This window comes from Pipra filicauda, unplaced genomic scaffold (assembly GCF_003945595.2).
Source record: "Pipra filicauda isolate LSUMZ 115617 unplaced genomic scaffold, ASM394559v2 scaffold25_size4600443_pilon, whole genome shotgun sequence".
In the NCBI taxonomy this organism is placed as follows: domain Eukaryota; kingdom Metazoa; phylum Chordata; class Aves; order Passeriformes; family Pipridae; genus Pipra; species Pipra filicauda.
This window is the reverse complement of record NW_024104376.1, coordinates 1,250,735-1,275,580: the sequence shown is the minus strand read 5'-3', so window position 1 is coordinate 1,275,580 and position 24,846 is coordinate 1,250,735. Positions and strand designations below refer to the sequence as shown.

General features: G+C 40.0%; 1 long non-coding RNA gene across 2 annotated transcripts; it reads right to left on the bottom strand.

Annotated features, from left to right (window-relative positions):
• Positions 1-17,386: 17,386 nt before the first annotated feature.
• LOC113991033 lies at positions 17,387-24,223 on the bottom strand. 2 transcript variants are annotated; one of them, XR_003541816.2, is made up of 3 exons: positions 24,194-24,223; positions 20,452-20,604; positions 17,387-17,766 (listed from the first exon to the last, which is right to left on the bottom strand). It is a non-coding gene; the product is annotated as an uncharacterized LOC113991033 (long non-coding RNA). The 2 variants fall into 2 exon arrangements; XR_005563842.1 differs by having other exon boundaries at positions 24,135-24,218.
• Positions 24,224-24,846: the final 623 nt, after the last annotated feature.

Below are 24,846 nucleotides of genomic sequence, written 5' to 3'. Positions count from 1 at the left end.
TGGGTCAGAGGGTTTTTTGGGAGGCGTTTCAGTTCAGTTCTTACCTCGAAAACATTCCAGAAGACCTCTCTCTCTCCGTCTGCTCTGTTTCGTTCTTGGATTCAAGCACACTCTGACTCGTCCAATTGGCTGCTGCTGCCACCCCTTCTCAGGGGCCTCTCTGCTCCAAGCTGCTGTGGGGGCTCGGGTCGCTCCTCCTCAGGGGTTTGCTCCGCGGCTGCCTCCGCCTCAAGGTCTTAGCTGCTGCTTCAACCCGTCCCAGACCACTCCATGGCTGTGTGCTGCAGCCGCCTCTCCAAGGGTCGTGGGTAATCAGCCCGGCCAGCTCAGGCCACCCCTCGACTCACGCTGACTCCATTCCAGCGCTGTGTCTGCCCGCTGGTTGCAGCCCTCCGGCAGGCTGACTGGGCACCGCGCCGCCGCCTCTCCCTGGCAGTGTGGGGGGGCGGCACGGTCTTAACTCAGCATCCTGGCCAAACTACAAAGCCGTGCCAGGTCCCACCGAGTTAGGACTGGGGAAGGAAAGAAGCCCCCAGCACCAACGGTCAGGACCAGGGGGGAAATCCCCCCCCAGCTCGCCACTTAACACGTGGCATCTCAACTCATGACCGCCTCTCTTCCAGCTACACAATTAAAATTAACCTCTTCTCATCCAGTTCTGTGAGTGTGTAATTTCTGCAGGGCGCACCAAGTTTTTAATTGCCCAGTATCAAAAACGGTACCCCTGGGGCAGACTATCACCAGCCTCAGGGGGGAAAGGTTTTTTCCAAACCACCACATTCTGGAAGAGCCCTTGATGGTATCTGCATATTCACTACGTATCACTATCTTTATCTTAATTGCTGGCCTGGAGACTGTGCATGATTCTTTACTGTCAACATTTTGTCCCTTAGCTTATTTTGGTTTACCTGCCCTTGCAGGTTATATATATTTTTCCTAGAGCTAGATCTGCTTGCTTCCCCAATCTCTCCAGTTAAATAGATTGTGTCCTGTCTCTTTAAAGTGAGGGGTTTATAACTAATTTTTACAATATTTTACTAAGTATAACCATAGTAAACATTTTTTCCTCTTTTAAGCACCAATAACTCTCTAATTCCATTCTCTCTGTCTCAGGACTAAGGTTGAACAATGAATTTAATTACTGAAATGCTGCAGCCTTGATGGGCTTTGTTCCCTATGGACACAGATTCCCCATATCTTCTCCAAACTTTCTCCTCCTAAGGCACCTACTGTTTTCCCCAGTTTCCATGCAGGGGACTAACCAGTCCTGTTCACTTTCTGCTAATGGCTTCTCTAGTGGATGTAAATGAACCATTTCCTAAGGAAGGCTATGTGCATATTTTATGGAAAATAAGAACTGTGATAACCTACTGCATCAGCATTATAGGAGTCTCCTGTGGGAAGCGAAGAGTCAAAGTTGCACTGAGCTCTGAATTATTGCTTCATTTGAGCATGATAATACCCAGCTTCTCTCTGGCAAGTCAATCTTTCCTTCAGAATTCAATGTATCCTCCCACCCACTCTCTGGTCCCTCAAAAGGTGCCCCTATGCTATTTACTTCCTCTTATTTTTAATTTCCCTTTCAAATCTCAGTGATGAGAATGAAAACAAAACCTTTTTTAAAAAGAGAACATTACCCAACAATTTCTCAAGGGAATCACTTGGGCTTGACTTTGTCTCATTTCACCTGCAACTGAAGCCTAGAAACCTACTGCGACTTCACATATCACTTGAGATTATGCTTATATTTGAGCACAAATTTAAATGACTCTTCAGAAAATCACTCCAGTTTTACATGAGGCAGGTGTCTACTATCTGTGTAGAAGAGCCACATGTTTAAGAAAAATGTACAGGGATGCCTACACGGCTCTAAAAGAATTTCATGGAGCAGATCCCAGAGCCCAAGTGAGGAACCCTTATAGTCAGAAGGACTACAGATAATTGAGGGGGTTTCCCACAAAGCACTTTCTGCAGGATTAGGGCCTACATAAACAGCAGAATATTTTTTTCTGCATTTATATCTCATGACAGTGTGTTCCCAAGAGTGGTTTCAGAGAGTGAACAGACCCAAAGAATGAGGCAAAGTATGCACTTGATGCTTCTTTGCTGATTGAAGACATGGGAATGCATGTCGATATTTTGGAAAATGTCAAGCATGCTTCCTAACCTGAATTGCTTCCTGATTCTTATGTGATCAGAAACGAGTAAGCAGATCATCTCTGCTGATACTCCAGTGGTATTTAAATTACTGAAACTGCACAGGATGGTTTAAATTATCTCTGAACAATAGACCCTATTCAGACTTTTGGTGAATCTACTCAATGCTTTTGGTCTGGTTATAAGTAGCTTATATTTGTAAATGAGTTGATTTTCCTGCCATTTTTGAAATGTCAATAACTGAAAATGTGTTGTAAGAGTGTATTTTACTACAGGGTTGTGGGAGTTTTATTCCAATTACAAACTGTCCATTAAATATTTTTACTAAAATTGTTTACCTTATTTTACATTCATGCTAATTAAATAAAATCTCAGAATCACCATCTTCTAAAGCAGCAGATATACTGTGGTGGAACAAAGTCTGGCATTATTCTGGACAGAATATGTATTCCTGGCTGGATTTATATACTTCTGTTGCTCAACAGGCTGCAGTGTGACTGCCTGTTCTGACGTAGTGGTATTAAAACTAAGAAACAGGAAGACTTCCTTGAATTATGGGTTCATTTCCTTATTCAGCCTCTCTCTCAGCTGAAGTGTAAGAAATGTGTACCATATGTTAGAGATAAATGAGCTCCTGTTTTTCAGCATGAGTACTTCACACCGATAACACCAATGTCTTACTTAAGTAAACTGACTGGTGTTACAGGCAGTTGGCTATGTGATCATTTAATACATCTTAAAAAACAAGAGTCACTCACTCACTCGTGGCCAGTCTTCGCAAATGAAGATTTGGGAAAGGTCTTTACCTTTCGAGCCTGCACAGTGGATTTTTTTAGGTGAGACACAGTGTGCGCTGAACTGAGCCCACCCTTTAATCCTAAGGTTCATCTGCCGGGGCCGAGCGAGCTTGGACAGTGGTAGCGAGGTCCTCAGGATGTAGGTTTAGTAATACAGGGCTGACGAGCTCCATCTGCCTGGAGGAGTTCCCCGACCGGGAATCGAACCTGGATCGTGAGTGTGAGAGCGCCGCATCCTAACCACTAGACCACCAGGGAACCCCAAAAGTCAAGAGTACACAGAGAAATAAAGGATATTTACATAGGGTAATTTGCATAAGGTAATTCCTTATGCAAATTGCCAGTTTATCACTAGAGTGATTGCTTTTATGTGAAATTATTTGAGTAATTTGAACTGAATTGAAAATGAAACAGTTGTTAAAATATATTTTCCCTGATCTTTTTGTCCTCTTCCCAAAGATGTAGCTGGTTGTGCAGCTGCTGTTCTTTGCCCCAAAGTTGGCTCTAGTTCTGCTCTTGTTGGTTATATTTGGACAGTGCAGATCCTGGAGGATTTCAGTTTTGTACTTGGGATAGTTAATTAGTATAACAATGAAAAAGACAAATAACAATTGTCCTCCTTTTAAATCTCTCATTAGAGAAACCTATTGTGTCTGTTGTTGGTGCAGGAACATGAAGTGAGAACCCACATGGAGGTTGCAGTAGATATAAAATAGAGCCCCAGAAGATCTGGAAGAACCAACCAAATATCAAAAGCACTTTATATCGCTTGTAATTTCACTGAGTTAGAAATATATTCTAGACCACTAGAATGCCCACTGCTTTTTGCCATGTTTTCAACCTGAAAGTCATTACCTACACAATGAGGGACTCCCAGAAGCTCCTGAAGAGCTTCCAGTTTCTCTTTTACTTTTCCTTCATTTGCTGCTGCTGCTCTGAGAAGACAATCTTTCAAACTGCAGGTTTCATCACTCCTATTGTAACCACGGTGGGAGGTTTTTAGCGTTCAGTAGTGCTGAAATCATCAATCTGTTTGAGAAGACCTTGGAGCACTTCACAGTTGTGGGCAGAAAGCAGCTAGTGCTGTTGCAGAGGCCAGGGCATGAGATGCTCCTGCCCAGCAGCTACTGCCATAAATTCCTACTCTGTCAGCAAAACCTCCTGCTTGAGACATGGCTTATATTAGCAAAATTTGATCTTTTATGTACTTTTTCACCTTCATAAATACATTTGCTATGCTGCTAAAATGGTGTAGGTTTGGAAAGAGAGAGAGAGAAATTGTATTTACAGGTGTTTGTTGGTATGAATGTAGTGCTTTGAAATTGTGAATGTCTTTGCACTTCTGAGGGATGGACTTGAGCTGGTAAAAACACAATGTCACTGTCAGAGAATAGAAGACATTAGTAGCCCAGGAACTTTGATTTCAGGACTGGAAATAAATATACATACATAGGTACACACACATATATATATGTGCATACATGTATATATGTTTTATAATAATGATGTGCATATAAACATTTTATGTAATATATATATGTGTTCTAAACAATATCTAAATCAAAGTCCATCTTTGCTGTGACTTCCTTGAGACCATCCAGAAATCTCAGCCTATCATGAAAGCAGAGAAATGACATATAACAATATAAGTTATATGTGCACGTACAGCCTCAGATCGTGTCTAAATCCTGGAGGTGCAGATAAGCATTCTGGTCATGCAGAAACACAAGACTATTGTTTGCAAAAGCAAATGTTGAGCCTAGCCCCATTCTTGCTAGAAAGGATATGTAGCAAGGACAGATCTTTTAAAACAGTTAATTTTTTTCTTAGTTGGAAATAGCCAAATGAGTCGATTCCCATTCAGACACCAAAGTAATGGAAAAAAAATCAGAAGTTGTTTGAGAAGTCTATTTGTATGTGTTACAGTTGGAGGCTGGCTTGGAGCTTTTGGGATTTTGTCCTTTATTTAGGTTGACTTTCTACACAGTGTGGTCTTCTGGGATTTCAAATGACTATGAGAAATTTGTGTTTTCTAATGACCCCTTTATGAACTAAAAGAACATTTTGCGTTACATTTTGACATGACTGGCTTGTTACACAGCCAGGGAATGAAGGGAATTTCTGCCTTAGAGAGGGCAGGATGAGATTTTAAATACAGCTGCATGGGTGAGCTACTCTTAATTAGTTTCTGTTTGTTGCGTGACCTGGCTGGGAACATTAATAGTTGTGCTGAGCTGCAATGTAACTTAGTGAGACTGTAAGCTGTCTTATCTTCCCACTACCACCAATTCTTTGACACTGACTGACATCCTGAAACAAGGAGCAGAATGGCCAGACAAGAAAGTTGCTTATTGAAACAATGAGTTTCCTGAAATAAACAGAGCAGTTTTGCATCAGCAGGCCTGTTCCCTCCCTGGAACAATGCTGGCCATTTGCATTGGCTAAATGAGGTTAGTGTTTTGCAAAGTCTTCTGGAAGCCTGCGTGCCACTATGGGCACTAGCAGATAAAGCCAATGTGATAAAGACTGAGGTCATGGAGAAGAAAAGGGAAGGAAAGTGAGATCTGAACCAGATATTTAATTGTTATATCTGTGATAGTTAATTAAAATGATGTAATTGTCCAATACTAATTTCCCTTTCCCTTGCCCTGAAATTTACCTCAAAATAGCTCTTTGTTATCTAGTGCTTTTACTCATTTTCTTATGCCAATAGAGTAGCTGCAGTAATACCCTGAAGCTACTCCAACTGTCCTCAGAGTGGAAACAAACATCTCCACTCTTTAAAAGGAAAACCAAAGGTATAGCAGGAAGAAAAAGAACAAATTGGGGGAATCATGTTGGGTTCCTTCCAAATACAGTTCCCAAATTAAAATTGTTTTATGCAACACAATGTGGCAGAGAGCAGATAAACCTTTTTAGTTTTGTCTCATGGTTGAACTGAGTTGTTCCTGATGACTTCCAAACTATAACCTTTAGTTACCTTCAAGACAGAACAAATTCAATTAGTTTTCTTCCTTTGTCAAACAATAATGAAGTTTTGTTTCCTTTTTCGTCCATTGTATTTATTGTCGATGGCTGCTGATTATTGGTACCTGTGCATGTGAAAAAGTATATAAGTATTTTTTCTTTGCAGATTGGTCACATATATCCCAGACTAATGATGCTTGAGCAGAGTCCTTTGGTGGCACAGGTTTCCCATTCATGTCCTGCTCCCCCTGACCTGTGCACATGAGCACAGACATGCAAATCTTGACATAAACTTCTGTTCTTCTGAACAATCACACAAGCCAAGGCATTCACCCTCCATACCTTTGAGCAGGAGAAGGAAGAAAAAGCCCTGTGAGATATCCCTCCAAAGCTTAGAAGGGGCTGTTTGCAGGTTTATTTTCTGAACACTTCTATCTTGCTCATTTCCATGACATGAGCAAAGGCATCACCTGAGAGATTTGGTTGTCTTTTTCAGTGGCCAAGCACATTTGACATTTGATCCACTGCTGAAATATCTTTCCACTGTGCTAAATTTGGGAAGTTGGTAGCATCAGGTAATGTATAAACTACATTTGCCTAAAGCAGTTAGCACATACAGTGTATAAATACAATTTAGTTTGGTGAATCTCGTGCAAATTTCTTTGGGGTTTTGTTTGTTTGTTTTTTGTTTTATTTTGGTTTTTTTATTTTGGGTTTTTTTTGTTTGTTTTTTAATGTAAAAGCTGGATGTGATAGTTGAGAAAGTGCAACAGTGTCAGGAAATAATTTGCTCTCTTCAAGAGACAATTGACCTTAATTACCAGACCCAAAGAAATGAAGTTAATGTGGCGCAACAAGGAAATGCCGTGCCCCATTAACAAAGGATGTTTTCAGTTAAATCAATGTTGTGGTGGCACAGTTGTGTGTGCTTACGTGAATAAACACTACTCAGGAAGAAAAACTTGGTTAAGAAATCCTGAAATCCTTGCTGGAATAAGTTATGTTACTCTGATCTAAACTGTTCCTACAGGCAAGATTTGTGCAAGTACCTGTGGCTGAGAGGTGGTATTCAGGTAGTGAGATAGAGTTCAGGTAGCAGTGACATCTTTCAGCCCTCATTCTGTATTTCATCATTATTAAGCAGACCATTTTTGAAAATGGTTCTCTTCAGCTACACACGTAAAACTTCTTGAAGTGATTGCATCATAAAACACAAAGCTGTACATAAGCTTTGTTCTAGGCTGGATAAGTATTTTTGAAAGTGTACTTAAATGCTTTTTCATAAATTTGTAAGCAAATTTATACAATGCATACATCTGTACCGGTAATTAATATTTTATATATATTAGATAGTGTGGACATGATTGCTGTATGCTTTTATATAAGTAAATATAAATATTTTGATACCTATATAAACATTTTAAAATGTGGAAAGTTCATGTTTCTTTTATGATGAAAAAGCCAAGTAATGATAAAAATGAAACCTGCTTTGACAAGTAATTGAGTTACATAAATGATTCCCATTTGATTATCCTTATCTTTTACCTTGAACTGTAGAAAGCTAATAAAAACAAAATAAAGGCCATCATCAGGCTACAGAATCATAGCAGACAATATATTCTATTAAATTGGGTACCTTTTCTTCCTGTTTAGCTGTACAGGATATGTAAGTGCAAAACTGGTGCCTTCCAAACATGTTGGAATAGTCTATAAAAATAGACCATGTAGACCAGTCAGCCTCACCTCTTTTGCTTGGAAGGTAATGGAGCAAATTATTCTGGAAACCATTTCAAAACATATGAAGTACAAGATGACTGAGAGTAGTCAGTTTCCCTACTGACTAGGGGAACGAGAAATCCTGCTCACTAAATCTGATAACCTTCTGTGATGAGATTACTGTCTCAGTAGGTCAGGAGAGAGCAGGGGATGTTGTTTAAATGGATGTTAACCAGACTTTTAACAATGTTTCCCATAACATCCTCACAGGGAAATTGATAAAGGACAGGGTAAGTAGCTGTACAGTGAGGTGATTGAAAAATTAGTTGAGTTTCTAGGATTAAAGGATTGTGATCAGCAACACAAAGTCCAGCTAGAAGCCAGTCACTAGTGATGTTTCCCAGTGGTCACTACTGCCAATATTCTTTTTCACTAATGATCTGGATGATAGGATAGCACACACCTTCAGCAGGTTTACAGACAATACAAAACTGAGAGAACAGGTTGACACATCAGAGAGCTGTGCTGCCATTTAAGGGACCTCAGCAGGATAGAGAAATGGGCTGACAGGAACCCCAGGAAGCTCAGCAAAGGAAAAAGCCAAATCCTGTTCCTGGAGAGGAATAACCCTCCTCAGATCAGCTGGAAAGCAGCTCTTCAGAATAGTCTGGTCTGAGGATTCTGGTGGACAACTCTTTGAGCAGCAATGTGTCACAGAATCACAATATGCTGAATTGGAAGGGACTCTCAAGGATCATTGAGTACAGCCTTTAGACCTGAACAGGACCGTCCCCAACAGTCACACCATGTGCCTGAGAGTATTGTCCAAATGCTCCTTAACTCAATCAGACTTGGCACTGTCACCACTTCCCTGGGAAGCCTGTTCCAACATCCAACCACCCTCTGAGTGAAGAACCTTTCTCTAGTACCTAATCTAAACCTGCCCTGACAGAACTTCAGGCCATTCCCTCAGATCCTGTCACTGGTCACCACAGAGAAGAGATCAGTGCCTGCTCCTCCTCTTCCCCTCACAAGGAAGTTGTAACTGCAATGAGGTCTCCCCTCAGTCTCCTCCAGGCTGAACAGACCAAGTGATCTCAGCTGCTCCTCATACGGCTTCCCCTCAAGGCCCTCCACCAACTTCGTTGCCCTCCTTTGGATTCTCTCTAATGGCTTAATACCTTTCTTATATTGTGGTGCCCAAAACTGCACTTAATATTCAAGGTGAGGCTGTACCTGTGCAGAGTAATGTCCTTGTGCCAAAAGTGACCAACAGTCACAGGTGGCCCAGAGGGTTTATGGATTCTCTATCCTTGGAGCTGTGAAGCTGAACACTGAGAATACACAACGTGCTCCGTAATTGTAGGGGAACAGTGAGGACATGAAACCTCACTAGCCACTAGAGAACCTCACCTAGCCACTGAGAAAATTTCCTTTCAAGGGGTGTATTGAGCAGATTCCTTGAGCTGGTATGACGGTATGGTGCAGGGTAGATCTCTATGTCTCTTAAAGCATGAGCATTACATTATTTGTTGCAGTCCTAACCACCTGAACCTGTACATGTGGAGGACAGAGATTAATGTGCAGCTTCTGTATTCATCCTGAATCTTACTTCCTTTTCTTGCATGAACTGTATAAAAAGAAGGCATGTGTCCTGTTTTTGGCTGGGATAGAGTTAATTTTCTTCCTAGTAGCTGGTACAGTTCTGTGGTTTGGATGTAGGATAAGAATAATGTTGATAACAGACTGATATTTCAGTTGTTGCTGAGCAGTGCTTTAATTAATTCAGGGACTTTTCAGCTTCTAACACCATCCCATCCATCCCAGCGAGGAAACTGAGGGTGCACAAGAATCTGGGAGGGGATACAGCTAGGACAGCTGTCCCCAACTGACCAAAGGGATATTCCACACTATATGGTGTCATGCTGAAAAATAAAATGGGGGAATTGCCTGGGGGTGGTGACCTGCTGCTCAGGGACTATCTGGGCATCAGTCAGTGGGTGGTGAGCAATTGCATTGTACTTCACTTGTTTTGTATGTTCTATTATTATTATTATTTCCCTTTCTTTTCTGTCCTATTAAATTGTCTTTGTCTCAACCTTTTTTGCCTCTTTTTGTGTTCTCTCCCCCGTCTCACTGGGGCAGTGAATGAATGTCTGTGGGGTTTAGTTGCCTGCTGAGTTAAACCACAACAGCATCATCCCTCATATTCCAATCTGGTCTTTAAGAAAGAAGGATTTATCATACTAAACTATAAATATACTTCCCTGAGTGTACAGTCTATACACAGAAACTGGTGGCGTAATGTTAAAACCACAGAGTTTACCTTTCCTGTAAGGATTTACTCTGTTCAACTGGCTTGTCACACCAGCGTAATGTTTACTGTTTACTTCATTACCTGCCTAAAGCATAAGGTCAAGTTTAAGCCTAAGAAGGTAATAGTTTGAAACCTCTTTTCCAATGAAAACGAGACCTTTCATATTGATTTCAGTAAAGCTAAGATTTTACTCTGTATGTGGCAGAGCAGTTTATAGGACCTCTAAAAGGATTCTCTCTAACACAGCAGTGATATCAACAGGACTCCAAGTACTAGAGGAAATTTAGAGTCTAATTTTATTCTAACACTATTTTACTATAGTTCTACGACACCAGTGACAGAGCTCTTTCATAACTACAATAACTGGGCCATCCCTTTTTCCCCCCTTTGCTTACTTTATGCACATTTATAGATGTCAGCAGCTACGCAAAAATATATTTTTAGACTATAACAAAACTTTTTTCAGTTAGTGAAACAGCAAAAACTTACGCTTCTGAAAAGGGCACTGTACTGTCACATTTATATATTCCCTGGGTAAAGTGTGGCTCTATCACTCTTGTTTTCTGGTGTGGTTTTTGTGTTTGTTTTTTTTTAATATCCATTCTGTGAAATAAAGTTGGCTGCATGCTGAGAATACACCGATTGATTTCAAACCAAAATGAATTTATTCAGCTTATTTACAAATCTGTCAGGATCAAAAACTGTGGAGAGAAAAATTATTCAGCTGATGCTACATTATGGTATAGCTTCGGGCAAAACGGAGTTTGTAGGATTGCAATCAGATTTGGGGAGGGGCTATGCTACGTCCTTGGATTTTCTTCTTCCTTTTGAGCTTTTCTGCAAGTAGATCTTTATCCCCTTTAAATAGGGTCCCTGCCACAATCTCCAGCTTAGCTGTAACTCTATCTTCTTTGTAGACTCCTAAGGGCCTCAGGAGAGTCTTAAGTTTTTGTCTGTCAGCTCTTCCCTGCAGTTTTCTTCCTCCAGGCCCATTTCTTAAGCTACCTCCTTTGACCAATTGCAATTGTTACAGAAGGTTTAAATTCATCTTAACAACTGCAGTTCTCTTCTTCAGGATTAAATGGGGGCTAATCATTTTATCTTAGGTTGGGAACCATGAACTCAGAACAGAGGAATTTGAGAGAAAATATGGATCAAAGAACAAGTGATAAGCACAGTTGGCTCCCCCAGGTAGTCACCCAGCTCTGTCCAAACAAGCTATCATGGAAAACCAAGAGTTTGCCAACTCTTGGATCTATGCCATTTTTCATTTCTCACTTCTCTCTGTCCTTGGAGTCTTTCATCATTGTGTCCTACTGAGCTGTACTGAGTCTTAGTTTCCTCTGCTGAACAACTAAGCTTTGAGAGATTTGTTACTTTGCATTGAGTATTTACAGTAGTCTGTATGCTGACAAGTGAGGAAGGTATCACTTAAACTGCCCAGCAGGCCAAACATATGGTCATGAGCCAACTCGTAAAGATTCACAGCGGGATTCCAGCATATAGGAAGGAATGCCTGAGTTGTCCATGGTTCCATGGCATCCTTCACATCGTCATTCACATCACCATCACAGAAAATCAGTCTATTGCAAAATGCTGACTGAGGATGGAATTATCCCTTCTGCAAAGGGATTAGACTCCATATCCTTCTGGGCAAGGCCCATCTTGGTACATTCGACCTGCAGGTAAGTACATCATGACTTCTACATTTTAATGCAATATCAATCAATTGATAATGCCTCAAGGTATGTCTTCAGATCTATGTAGTCCAGGGGCTTGTTCTCAGTAGAAATACACTTGGCAAATTTATGCTTTTGTACTGCTAATTTTGTACTATACTAATAACAATAATTTTGTACTCTTTGGTCAGAAGCTCTTTTTTTGATGTGCTTTTCTCAGTTTTGCCACTGTGCCCAACCCTCACCCAGCCCACAGATAACAGCTGTGTCTGCACAGACTTGCCTGTCTTTATGTGATTGTGAATGTGCTTTGTATTTACAGAAGACCAACACAGCATAGCTGTAGCCAAAGCATATTTGTTTTGCTGTGTTCAGAAGATCTGGGCAGCAGGATATTGCTACCTGAGCAAGAGCAACCCCTTTATAATTTCTGAGATCAGCAGAATTTAAGGTATTTCATATATGGGTGAAAGACTGACTGTATGGAAAAAAATACAGTTCCCTCTGCTTTGGGAAAGTATTTAATGGCAGGCAAAAACCCTCTTGCAAAAATGAGTTAAGAGTTTCCATGAACTTTGTTCCGTGCTCTCGGTCTTGCTGCAGGTTTCGCCTTTATGGGACAGTGTTATCTTGTGTCACCACTCGGTTCCGGCCTGAGCTGGCCCCTGGTGACACAGTGGAGGAGGCAGCCTGATCCCCCGCCTCCATATCACCTCGCACTCTGTCTCACGCTTTGTTTATGCCAGCTCAGAGATACCACTATATGTTTCCATTCGTTACTACTCCCACTCACTTTTGTAACACTGCTGAGCACTTCAATTTTTGTCGTGCATCCTCTTGAGACGACAGAAAGGGTTTTTCCCTGGACATGTTTTGCTGCATTTTGACAAAGGACATACAAAATGTAATACCCCAAACAGGAAATACTGGGCATGTAAAAGTTGCATATCTTGGCAATACCCACATAAAGGTTTTCACTGTAAATGTCAGTTCTGTTGCCTAGTTTTTGCTTATTTCACACTGACCCAGGGTTCCATTGCATGTTGGTGTCTTTTGCAGTGCATTGTTTCAGAGGCAGAGGTTGAAAGACCTTGGTTCCCATTACCACTTCTACCCTGACTTTGCTGCAGGTTAATAGAGCAGTTTCACACAGATGATGCCTAATACACTTGACTAGCACACTTGATTTGCTGTTAGGGCTTTTTAAACCCTATTGATGATACGGGTACTCAGATGTGTTCTGAGGTAGAGTTAGGTTTCCTTTTGGGCTGGAGAACTTACAGGTCCCTAAACTTGCTTCATGTGGAAAGTCAACATATTCTCCATCATCATTAAGATAGACATAACATTTATTTGCCATTATTTTAGGAGTGTAGTTGGATATATCATTATATATTTTTGTATGTATAATACACTTAAAATTTTCTGTGAAGTTCTTGAGAGGTGCCATACAGTGCATGTTACTAAAGAGTAATTTGTGTGCCAAAATCCAGGCTTGTTGTGTTGAAATCAGGAAATTGGTGTTTCTGCTGTTTTCTGGTGCCCTTGGCAGGGATCTTCTTGAAAACTAGAAGCATGAGAAAGCCAGCAGCAACCCTTACCAGCCTGAGCTGTGACAATGCCGTGCTCCACACATTTTACAACAATGGGTCTATGTGAGTTGCCAGAAGCCCTATCCCAAAGGGACTCTTACAACTGAATGTGCTAAGTATAAAACTCTGGCCATCAGTTGGCCCTCATTTTTGGGATCTTAAGAAGGGTGCTGTCAAGGATGGTAGAGCATCTGCAGGTTTTCTAGGGAAGTTCTACGAATGAAACTAAGGCAACCCTCAGTGATCCAGGAACTAGTTTGTTCCTACTTTGTATGTGGGTGAAGGACACCCCACCAACCATAGGAGCAAACATTTGCTGTAGAAAATATTTGTGCTATGCCACGCTTGTAGTTTACCACTGCTATTCAGTCAGGATGGACAGGAATTTTCCCCAAATGAGAACTGATGAATGGAGATATCTTAAGTATCATGTAATCCAGAATCCTCAGATTTCATCCCCTTTATGTCATCATTACCCTTCCCACAAACGTTTGATTTTGTAAGACTGGGGAGATCATACATTAAGTATTCAGTTCTATTCAAATTTTATTCATGTGAGTGCTGAAGCATGGATAATTGAATATTTCAGATACAGCAAATCTGGAAAATTAAGATTTGGTGGAGTGTTTATCTGAATTTCATTATTTTGTTGTGATATGTTTTGATTTCATGAGGTATAGCTGAAATATCTCTTTCTGTATAAATGCATTAATCTGTATATATTGGTAGCTGGCTGGCATGTTGAACAGTTTTTTAATGACAAGGTTTTAAAGACATGAAGAAACAGACTTTTCAAACATGTTTGTTTTTCCTTTTATAGTTACCTCATGACAGTGGTTCTGAGCATACAGTCTGTGTAAGGTAATACCAGCAAAATACTCCTGTGAGCAGACAGCTGAGGAATGGCCCCACACAGCCAGAGGAGTGGTAAGTTAGTAAAACTCAACCTTTAAAAGTACCAGAATTTGCAGGTTGTTTGTGGGATATGTGAACAATGATATACAGAAAGTGCTTGAAAACTGTGAGTTCAGGTATCAGACTGGAGTCAGATCTAAGAATTTCCAGCCTGTTGATCCAGCCTTTGAATCTGTTTTGCTTCACTGTTGCTGGGAAGCAGATGTAGAGGGCATGTTTACACTATCAGATAACGTCTCTGCCTAGTTTACACCTGGTCCCCTGCCTAAATATTAGTTCATTCCTGAGCTTTCTTTTCCGGTCAACCAGCCTTCTTCAAAACAAAACACAGATTGTTTCTGTGGAGAGTTTCTCCTGGTGCCTATTTTCAGTAGACTCTGCGGGTCACACCTGGACTCCCTCTGCACTGTGCAAATGTCCAGCACCTCCTGCAGGTTTTGTTTCCCAGTCTGCTCCTTTGAGCTCCCATGAGGGTACCCTCACATTACTGTCCCACACTATTTTAGTCATGTAGAGATTATTTCCTCTTCCTCTCACTCCATTCTGACTTGGTGTCCAAAGCAGATGCTCAGTCAGACGCTGTGCAATAGGGACATAATATTGGCACGATAGGCAAAGATAGCCCTTGGGAATGGGATGTAGACACAGCCAGCTACCTGTGTCCATATGTGTTATCAGGGGTTGTTTTAATCTTTTTCATACTAACATCGGAGCAATGCTTGTCTTAAACATCACCCATCTAGGAGAATATCCACAACACTTCTTGGAGAGTGAGCAGCGTGGATCAACAGGACTGAGACTGGGGAGTGAATTTCAAAGTTCTGTGACAGCTCTAGGTAAATTTAATGTGGATTTTATGAATTGCTGGGTTCATAAACATCACTTTGGACCCTTTCTATTTACTCACAATGTGGAATCTAATCACATATGTGATCTTAAAAGATGCTCCTACTTCAGTCAAGAGTGGGACACTACGTTTCACTCATAAATACCTTCTGTTTGTACTGCAGCAAAGACTAGATGCCTGAAATGAACTCAAGGACCCATTGGGTTCCACAAGGGCAGCCAGTGGCACCAAACCACAATTCCCCTTTCCAGAAAAACTCTCTGTTATAAGAGTACTATTAAAAAAAAAAAAAAAGGAAAGTGAAATCTATACTCTGCAATTAAAACGTGTTTCATGTTTCACGAGTGAACACACTTTTTTTTTATATCTGGGCCTGTTATAGTGAGTGGTCAGTTTTTAAAACAGTGAATTTATTGTTTTCATCTTTGGGTACTAGAAGAAGAATCCTCCTACCTAGAGCAGCACCTCAACCCATTGTATGAACCGAGAGTGTACCGTCAGATACCTCTCAAGACTGCTTGAATAAAGTGCCAATTCTGGAAGAATGCAACTGAAATCTGTGCTGACCTAGGCAAAAATTCAAGAAATAAGTCTAACTGTGTTTATGTCTGTTCCCATCTTAATAAGTCTTGAAAGTAATGTGTGAGAACTGGCATAGAAAAAAAATGGAATACAGTTTGAAAAACAAATCGCATAATTCTTTGTAAGATTTGAAGGATGCATTTTAACTTTGCAGGAATCTCCAACTTAGAACATAATGCCATATCTATAATGTCATCATATGCACTGATGATTACTTAGTCAAAAAAGAATTGGAAGAACTGAAGAAGAACAAAGAATAGTTTAAATCAGTTCATATGGAAATTCTTACAGGTTTTGTTCTCAGTGTTTTAATGCAGCTATAACAAATGAGAAAGTGAGAAGTGTTAAATTGCTGCCTAAATAAATAAGTAGAGAGAGTGTGTGAGCTGGTAGGGAAGCTGCTACTCAGACTCTGGATTAAAATCACATAGATACTGTGTCTCAAGTTTGTCTCTCTTCACCCTGTTAGTCTTTGCAAGCTTTTCCTCCCTCCTTTCTGAGAACGCCCTTTGTTCTTACTCTGGCCCTCCTGTCAATGCTGTTGTGCTCCCTCATGTGCTGGCCTAAATGCTGGCAGGAAAGTAAGACTCGGTGAAATTACAGTCTTGGTGCTACCTGGATGGGCAGTACTTGGCATCACCCTTCTGGTCCTGTCTGGTTTCCCTAGAAGTGAATTCCTCTCCACCATGTGATGAGGTGGATGGGTGTGGGAATGGGATACAGAAACAGCACATCGCTATGGATAACAGACCACCACTAAGCTGACAAAGAGGTTGTGAACTATTGAGGATTACAACTTTCTTGATTGTTTAGTCGCCACATTTGTGGTCAAAAATACAGGGTTTGTGATTTAACTATTCAGAGCACTTTTAGATGTTGCTATTGTTCATTTGTTCATTGATTGCTCTATTATATGCACAAGACAAAGTACAGACAAAGTACGTACAAAGTAAAGACAAACACAGGGGGCAAAATGATATATGTGTGCGTATCCATGTACACATGTAGATAGACATAGCTGTGGATATATCTGTGTCTATGTGCATGTATACATAAGCATATAAAGGGAGACAGAAAAAAAAATAAAATGACCATAAACATTTCTTGCTTTAATTCTGCACTACTAATGTTTTCACTTCTCGTTTCATGGCTTGAGACTGTGATAGAACTTGGGCTGTATCTTTTGGCAATGTTTTTCCTTATGGAGGCCAGGCTGAAGAAATACAGTAAAAGATTATTCTGGGTAACAGGAAGCAATAATTCACACCAATGTGAAGTAAAGAAACTTCAGCCAGGCTTGCTTCTATGAAATCTTACTCTGTCTTTATTCCTGGCAATCAGAAAGATTTGGCTAGCAAGCCACAATATCTTGTAAAGTGTTTAGTGCTTCTGAAAGCTTCTGAAAGCAAAAAAATGTGAATGTTCTGTAGGTAAAAAGGGGAATGAAGAGCTGTCCCATGGATCCAGTTATGTCAACACAGGAAAGTGTTGGTATGATTCTACATAATGAGTTTACAGGGGATTTCCTTAGTGTTTTTTTCTACAGTAAATCACATGAAAGCTCTCTTCAGCATATTTAGAAGAAGAGGAAACCTGCATTATAAAGATTATGAAATCAAAAACTAAGAGAAGGTCAGAATTTATGTTGCTGTCATTAATTATGTTCTGTTGGGCTGAAATGGGCAAATCTTTTTGGTTTTTTTTTTTTTTTCTTTACTTTTGGCAAACCTGTTGTGTATCAAAGTCTCACATCACTGCAGAGGCTGAAAGTCTTGAGAATTCACCCAATCTGATTAATACTATGACTGAAGCACATCTGGAGAAAAAAAATCAACCCAGTTCATTAAAGCATTTGGAAATGGAAAGTCTTGTTGGGTCAGTTGGTACTCAAAGTAGACACCATTTCCTAAACTAGGCACAGAAATGTTGGTTTCCTCTTTTTTCTGTTTCTTCATTCTGGTGTGCAGGAAAGCCACAGCCCAAACTCCTTATAGGTCCCAGGAATGAGGAATTGGACACATCATGAGTTCAAGGAAGCCAAAGGGTGAGGTGACTTTCTGAGCAACTCCCCTGCCTCATGGTTTGATAGTTCCAAGCAGGATGACAGAAGATCCTCTCCCAGCTGGAGAATGGTGTAGAAGTCTCCTTGTGAAGGTAGACCCAAGTTTTGTAATTCTCCTTTCAGCAAGGAAAATGCCTGCAAATAAATAATATAACCTCTGATTTAGCAAAATATTTCAAATAAACTAAACTTCTTTTTAACTTTTCTCATTAAGCACCTCATTCTTTCCAAATTAGTTTTTGACCATTTCAGAATGTATTTAAACTGAGGTTTCCATGTCCTTTTTTATTTTTTGTATTTTTTGTAGAATATTTCTCTTATTCCTAGGAAAATGTGGTGGATAGCCAAAGAAAAGTATGTGAATCCTCCTGGGGTAAGGAACAAGGAGTCCTCAGCCAAAGCAGACAGAAGACATGAACTGAAGAGAATCTGGAAGGGTCTGTCCTTAAATGTTTCTTTTGTATACAGCCCTGGGAACATGCAAAGAGAAGGTAAAAAATTATAAATATGGCAAAGTGGGGAGATAAGCATGTGGGCTAAACCCTCAGCCTGACCTTGGTGAGGTAAGGATGTCAAGTGCTGCCCTTTTGACAGTAGGTAGAATTGCATAGCAACTTTGTTTGGGTTGCCGTGCAAACTGTAAGCAAAAGCAGCTCTTGTTCATTCAAGCATTAGCCTTGTTACCCTTTCTCTTCCCACGAGAATGGATGTCTCCCAGCTTGGGCAAGTTTTCCCCTCCTATTGTAAAACCCTCGGGGCTTTTTCATCTCCAGGGCTTTGGCCTGTAGGCCGGTCTGATATTGCCTCATCCTCAGTTACAAGTCTCTGTGTACAGAGACTATTCAAGAACACAAGTCTGCTTGGGATAAGCATGCTCTGGAAGCACATCCCCTCCTTTCACTCCACTGCTGTGTGAGGGGACATGGGCCCCCTGTAGACCCTGGATTTTCATTCCTAATTCCTCCAGTCTGTGGAGGGCAAGGGAGATGGACTTCTATGAAGATATTTCCCTATTGCCAAAAATGATCTGATAGAGTGTGCATATGTTATATTGTTGTAACCGTGGAAACAGACAAAATTTAGTTGTTTGGATACAACCAGACTGTTTTCAGTTTCTGGAAGGGCAAAAGGCTCCCTTTAATCCTTGGTTTGGAACTGACAGTACTGCAACTGGCTTGGGTCAAAGTTAGGTTTACTGCATGGAATATTTTTACTATGATACTAGATCCTGAAATTCACAGGAAAGTTTGCCACTCTTGACTTGTGAATTTCCTTTCTTTTATTTGTTTGTTACAACCTCACATATTTAGCCCTCCTGAGTATTGTATGGCCCTTATTAAAATCACAACCTGCCTATGACATCATTGTAGCATACATGTGGGTAGAGCATTATGAACATGCTCCAAGAGCCTAGATTACATGAGAATCGCTTTGTAATTTTTGTATTTTATATTAATTTTATATTATTGTGAGGAAACAACATGTGACATAAATTATAAACCTTGTGCAAATTGTGCTAATGCCTTTTAAATATGTTTGCTTGTAAGTGTATTCATTTGTAAGGGTTCAGACCATGAATCAGTCTGTACTTCAAAATTGATGGCGGGAGTTCTAACAACTGAAAACTTCCATCTAGACAACTAAATATGCCTTATGGTATATGTACAACTTTGTTTAGGAGTCCTTATCTTGGGATTAGGCTACATTAAAAAGTACAGAGACGTCTGTATCCATCACAGCAAGGTTCTGGTCTGCGGTGGAAGGTCAAAAATTCCATAAAATCATTCCAAAAGCCCCCACTGAGTGATGTGTCCAAGCAGACACAAGGTTCAAGGAAATTCACTTTTTTCCCGCAACAGTTTCAGAGCTGCAGATGATACTCAGCTGTATTGTGGTCAAACTGAAACAGTCTTCAGTTGCTGTCACTCATGGAATCAAGCCCAGGACTTTCTACAGGCTCCACCTCGGCCAAGAATCTCCAGAGGGCTGCAGTCTGTAGCCATGTCCTGTCTGCTGTGATGAGCCCTCACACAACTTCCAGCTCTTTCTCCTGTGCTTTGGGAATGTGTGGAAAAAATAGAGTGAGGCTGTGCATGTCAGCCTCTGTGTCACTGTCATCATCAATCATTTTTGACTCTGCAACTCATGACTATGATTAATAATGTCTAGAACTAGGCAGATGCCGAAGGGGAGGGACAGCACACCTTGCTCTATCATTCTGCATATTCCAGTCCCAAAACATCACTGTCATGCAATGCAAAGTTATTATGTTCTGGAAGGAGCATTAAACATAATATATATATATATATTTACATATATACACATATACAGTAGGTATGTGAATATATACACATATATGAGTGGATATATACACATATATGTATATGTGCATATATATTTGTATATATGGATTGTATCTATGTGTTTATATGTCTAAGTATATTTATAAATTATTATATTTTATTTATTATTATGTACATTATTTGTATACATATTTATGTATTATATATTATTTATATTTATATATTTTTATATTATATATATGTATATATGTATATCTTAGTACATTTATATATTGCAGGGAAATTACTTCTTGGTTGTATCTGTTTCCTTCAGTCCTCTCAGCCTGTGTGTTTTATCTTGGTATTCCAATTTTGCAGCACATCAGAAATCTTCTTGACTGTTTACCCAGTCAAAACTCATAATGTAATTGCTGTTAGAGCCTGGCTGCTTGCAAGGAGTCACTTGGAAACTCTCTGCTCCTGAATGTGAGTTCAGAAAGTGACCTCTAATGAGCCCTTTCCTCCTCAATTAACTCACCATGGAAAGAAGTCTGGTTCTGGCTGCCTTGTCTGCAATTCTGCAGTCATAGAGAGGGTTGAAGGCTGAAAGATGTGCATGGTGTCAGCACAAATGCAGTGCTCTTTTCGGGATAAGCAAATGCTCAGGATATCCGTGAAGGTTATCTTCCCCCTGTAGATATGTGTATTTCTTAATTCCAACAATCACTCTCCTTTAACAGGGGTAGTAAATGCCTCTAAGCTTCTACTGCTTATTTTGGGTGCCCTGCTTCCAACAGAAGGGGGAAAAAAGTCTCAGAGACTTGGCAAGAAGAAAAGTTGTTAGTTACTAAATGAATGTGGTGGATTTAGCACTAATGGGATTTGCTGTCTAGGCAAAGGTCAGAAGCAAATAAGTATTGGAACCTTCTGAAATACAACAAATTTCTTTACTTTGTTGAATTTTGTCTATTCTCGGCATGACAGAAATGGCATGAAACAGAATCATAGAGTCATGGAATGGTTTGGGTTGGAAGGGACCTCAAAGATCATCTAGTTCCAATCCTTCTGCCATGGTGGATTACACTTTGGGTGTACATGGGTGTACATGGGTGGGTACACTTTTCACTGGACCAGATTTCTCAGAGTCCCATCCAACCTGGATTTGTACACTTTTGGGGATTGGGCATTCAGAACTTCTCTGGGACTCCTGTTCCAATTCCTCAGCACCCTCACAGGAAAGAATGCCTTCCTAACATCATAGAATCATAGAATGGCCTGAGTTGGAAGGGACCTTAAAATCATCTAGTTATAACTCCCCAGTTGTGGACTAATCTAAATCTAAATCTAAATCTAAATCTAAATCTAAATCTAAATCTAAATCTAAATCTAAATCTAAATCTAAATCTAAATCTAAATCTAAATCTACCTTCTTTCAGTTTAAAGCCATTACCTCTTGTCCTGCCACATGCCCTTGTAAAAAGTCCCTGTCCAGCTCTCTTGTAGCCCCCCTTTACGTATTGAAAGGTGATATAAGGTCATCCCAGAGCACTCTCTTCTGCAGGTTGAACAGTCCCAACTCTCTCAGCCTGCGCTCATGTGGGAGGTTCTCCAACCCCCTGATAATCTTTGTAGCCTTCTGGATCTGCTCCAACAGGTCCATGTCTTTCTTATGTTGAGGACCCCAGAGCTGGAGGCAGCGCTCTAGGTGAGGTCTCACAAGGGCAGAGTAGAGCAGCAAAATCACCTCCCTCAACCTGCTGGCCACACTTCTTTTAATTCAGCCCAGGCTGCCAGTTGGCTTTCTGGGCTGCAAGCGCACACTGCCAGGTCATGTTCAGGTTTTCATCCACCAGTACCCCCAAGGAATTCTCCACAGGGCTCTTCACAATTCACTTTTTGCTGAGCCTGTGTCCATATTTGGGATTACCCTGACACAGGTGAAGATCCTCTTCCATAGGAAAAGGAAGACTATTTGAAATTAGCAGTTGGCTGGTAATTTCTTTTTTTTTAACTGTCTAAAGATGTGGACAGAGACGTAAGTTATCATGAGATCTTTCCTAATCTTACTCTTTTTCTTAGTGTCAGGATCAGCCAAACCTATACAATTTCTGACAAATGTTGTCCAGTCTGTGATGAACAACTTCAGTTGTGGAGAGTCTACAGTTTCTCCAGGCAGCTTATTCCAGTATTAACTTTACCAAGAGAAAATTTTCTTTGCTATTTAGTCTTACTTTCCCACCTTTTTGTTTTTTTCTGACCATACCAGATGCAGAGAACAGTTGATTTCCTGCTCATTTTCAATAGCCTTTTATGTATTTATGTCAACAAGCCTTTTGTTGCCTGGAGAAAACATAATCTTCTTTTAAAACACGAAGATGCAATGGTGCAGAACAGCAGCTATAACACTCTGTGGATCTCTGAGAAGCTCTGTGGACTGTCATGAACTCATCTGCTCCTCAGCATGGTTTCACAGACCAGGTGTGGATCACTTGCTACTGATGAAACACCCATTGTCCGTCCATAGACCACAATTTGGAAACCATTGATATAGATTACTTTTCAGTGAGAACTCCTTGGTGGGACAGCTTATTCTGTTAGTCTGTTAGTACTGATATTTGATGTGCATAATACTTCTCACCATGTAGCAGGTAGTGGAGACAGTTTCTTTTCTGTAGTTTGCAAAGATTTTTGGTTGTTTTTTTTTTTTTTTACTGCAGGTACATGGGAGCCTAACCACTATAGGACAGGTGAGAGGATGAGGCACTTTGAGATTTGCGTGAATGGCTATTCTTCAAAAACAAGATTTGCAGTTAGAGGAATATAACTAAGCCTTACTGTACAAAGCATTTTAATCTTGTATTTAAATAGAGAGCAGAGGTTAAACTGTGCCTGTGTCAAGAAATCATCCAAGTGCCTTACATTTGGTGAATTATGGATCACAGATCTGAAATACAAAATTATGTACAGATAGTAGCATAATTGAGAAGGTATTTAAATGAGTTTGAGTGCATACTTTTATTTTGTTTGAACATAGATGTTTTCTTTGAGTAGTCTTAATCAGTTGCTGAAGAGCATCTCTGTTACCATCATACTATCCTCAGAGCTTCATTTGGATGTTTTATTTTTGTTCAGCGAGTTGTTAAGTTAATTTATGTTGTGTTCTTTCTTTGTGTTCCAAATGCCCACATATTTGGGGTTAACACATGGATAAAAACTAGATGACTGGTCTAAACTCTCTGCATCCTGTGTTCTTGTTAACACTCTGTGACAGGACAGCCATTGAGCCCTCTTTGCTTTGCTTCTGGACACTGATCTTTGTTCAGCTATGAGATCTAAAGGGGTCCTTGTATTCATCATTCATTATTCAGCTATCAACTAACTTTGTGACAATTATTCCTGAACAGGGACTCTCTCAAATATTGAAAAGTTTTTAAAATTCCCCAGGTATCTTATGACTGCAATGCTTTGTGACTTTTGCCCTTTTAACAACCACCCAACTTATTCCATGCTTACTGCATAGGGAATTATTTCTGTAAGAGAAACATGATCCTAACATGTTTTATCTGAAGATAGAAGAATACTGGCTGAGGTACAGTGAAAAACAGCATCACATAGCATCAAATGAAGTGGGAATTAAAATTCATCTGTTTTTCATGCTTGAATGACTTCTGAAATCATTGAAAACTTTGACGTGTTAAAAGGCAAGGGCCATGTGCCATAACGAGTCTCAATCACTTGACTTTAACAGTCAGATTGAAAATCTTTCCTCTTTCCATATTAAATTTTATTAGGAATATTAGACTAATAAATGCAGGTTTTGCCGCTCATAGCAAGGATCATTTTTAAATTCAATTTGATTGTGCAGAGTGCAGTACTGTAAAAGCGGATAAGGATATAGGTAAAGCTGGCTAAACATTGTTAAACCATAAATGTTTAACTGTGAAAAAGCCTAGTGACTCTGAACAGGGTGCCTGGATTCACCACAGAATCAGCTAGGAAGAATCTACTATAGAATACCAAAATATGAAATTTGAATCTATCTAAAATGCATCTGTACAGTGCTCTAACTCTCACAGCTAAAGAAATTTCTCTCTTGGGTCAATACGAACAGTTTTTTACCTATATGACAGAAATAGGTCTACAGTTAAATCTGTCATTTTAAGAGCTGTTAAGGGGATTTTTAGGGCAGTACTAGAGCTGTGACAATTGAAACGTGCTTACTTCCAGGCCTTTTAGTGGTATGGAAATTTCTGCGAACATAAGTCTACATTTATGGTCACCTGCTGTAAGTGCTGCTTTAGCAGGAGGGTTGCACTTGGTGATCTTCAGAGGTTCCTTCCAACCCCAACCATTCCGTGAATCTATGTGAATGTGACATCACTTACAGCTAACCAAAGGCCTTGTGCTATTTGCTCTGGGAGGGCTTATGTTAGGGCTGATCCTGTCCAATATATTCAATAAGGATCTAGAAAGGGGTTGATGTGACAAATTGCTAATATAAGCAGCAAAGAAGAATTATAGAAGGATCTCATGGCATTAAATAACTGGATGATGAAATGATAGAAAAAATTCCATGCAACATAAAGTGATTCACAAGAGAAAAACAATTTTGTATTTATGCATCCAGTGATGAACGTTGAACTGCTATTGCTGTGCAAAAATGAGGTTGTTGGGTTATCACAATCAATTTTATGTACTCAGAGCAGTAATCAAACCTGAGAAAGACAACGAAGTCTAAGGATTTTTTAGCATGGAATAACAAACAAGATAGGCATCATTATGCCTCTGTACAAATCCATGATGTGCCTTTATAATGAATACACTATATAATTTCTCATTCCTTCACCCTATTTCATTAGATAAATAGAGATAGTAAAAGAAATTTTTAAAAGAGGTACAAAAAAAGGCATTAGAAACGGTCAAAAATAGTCAA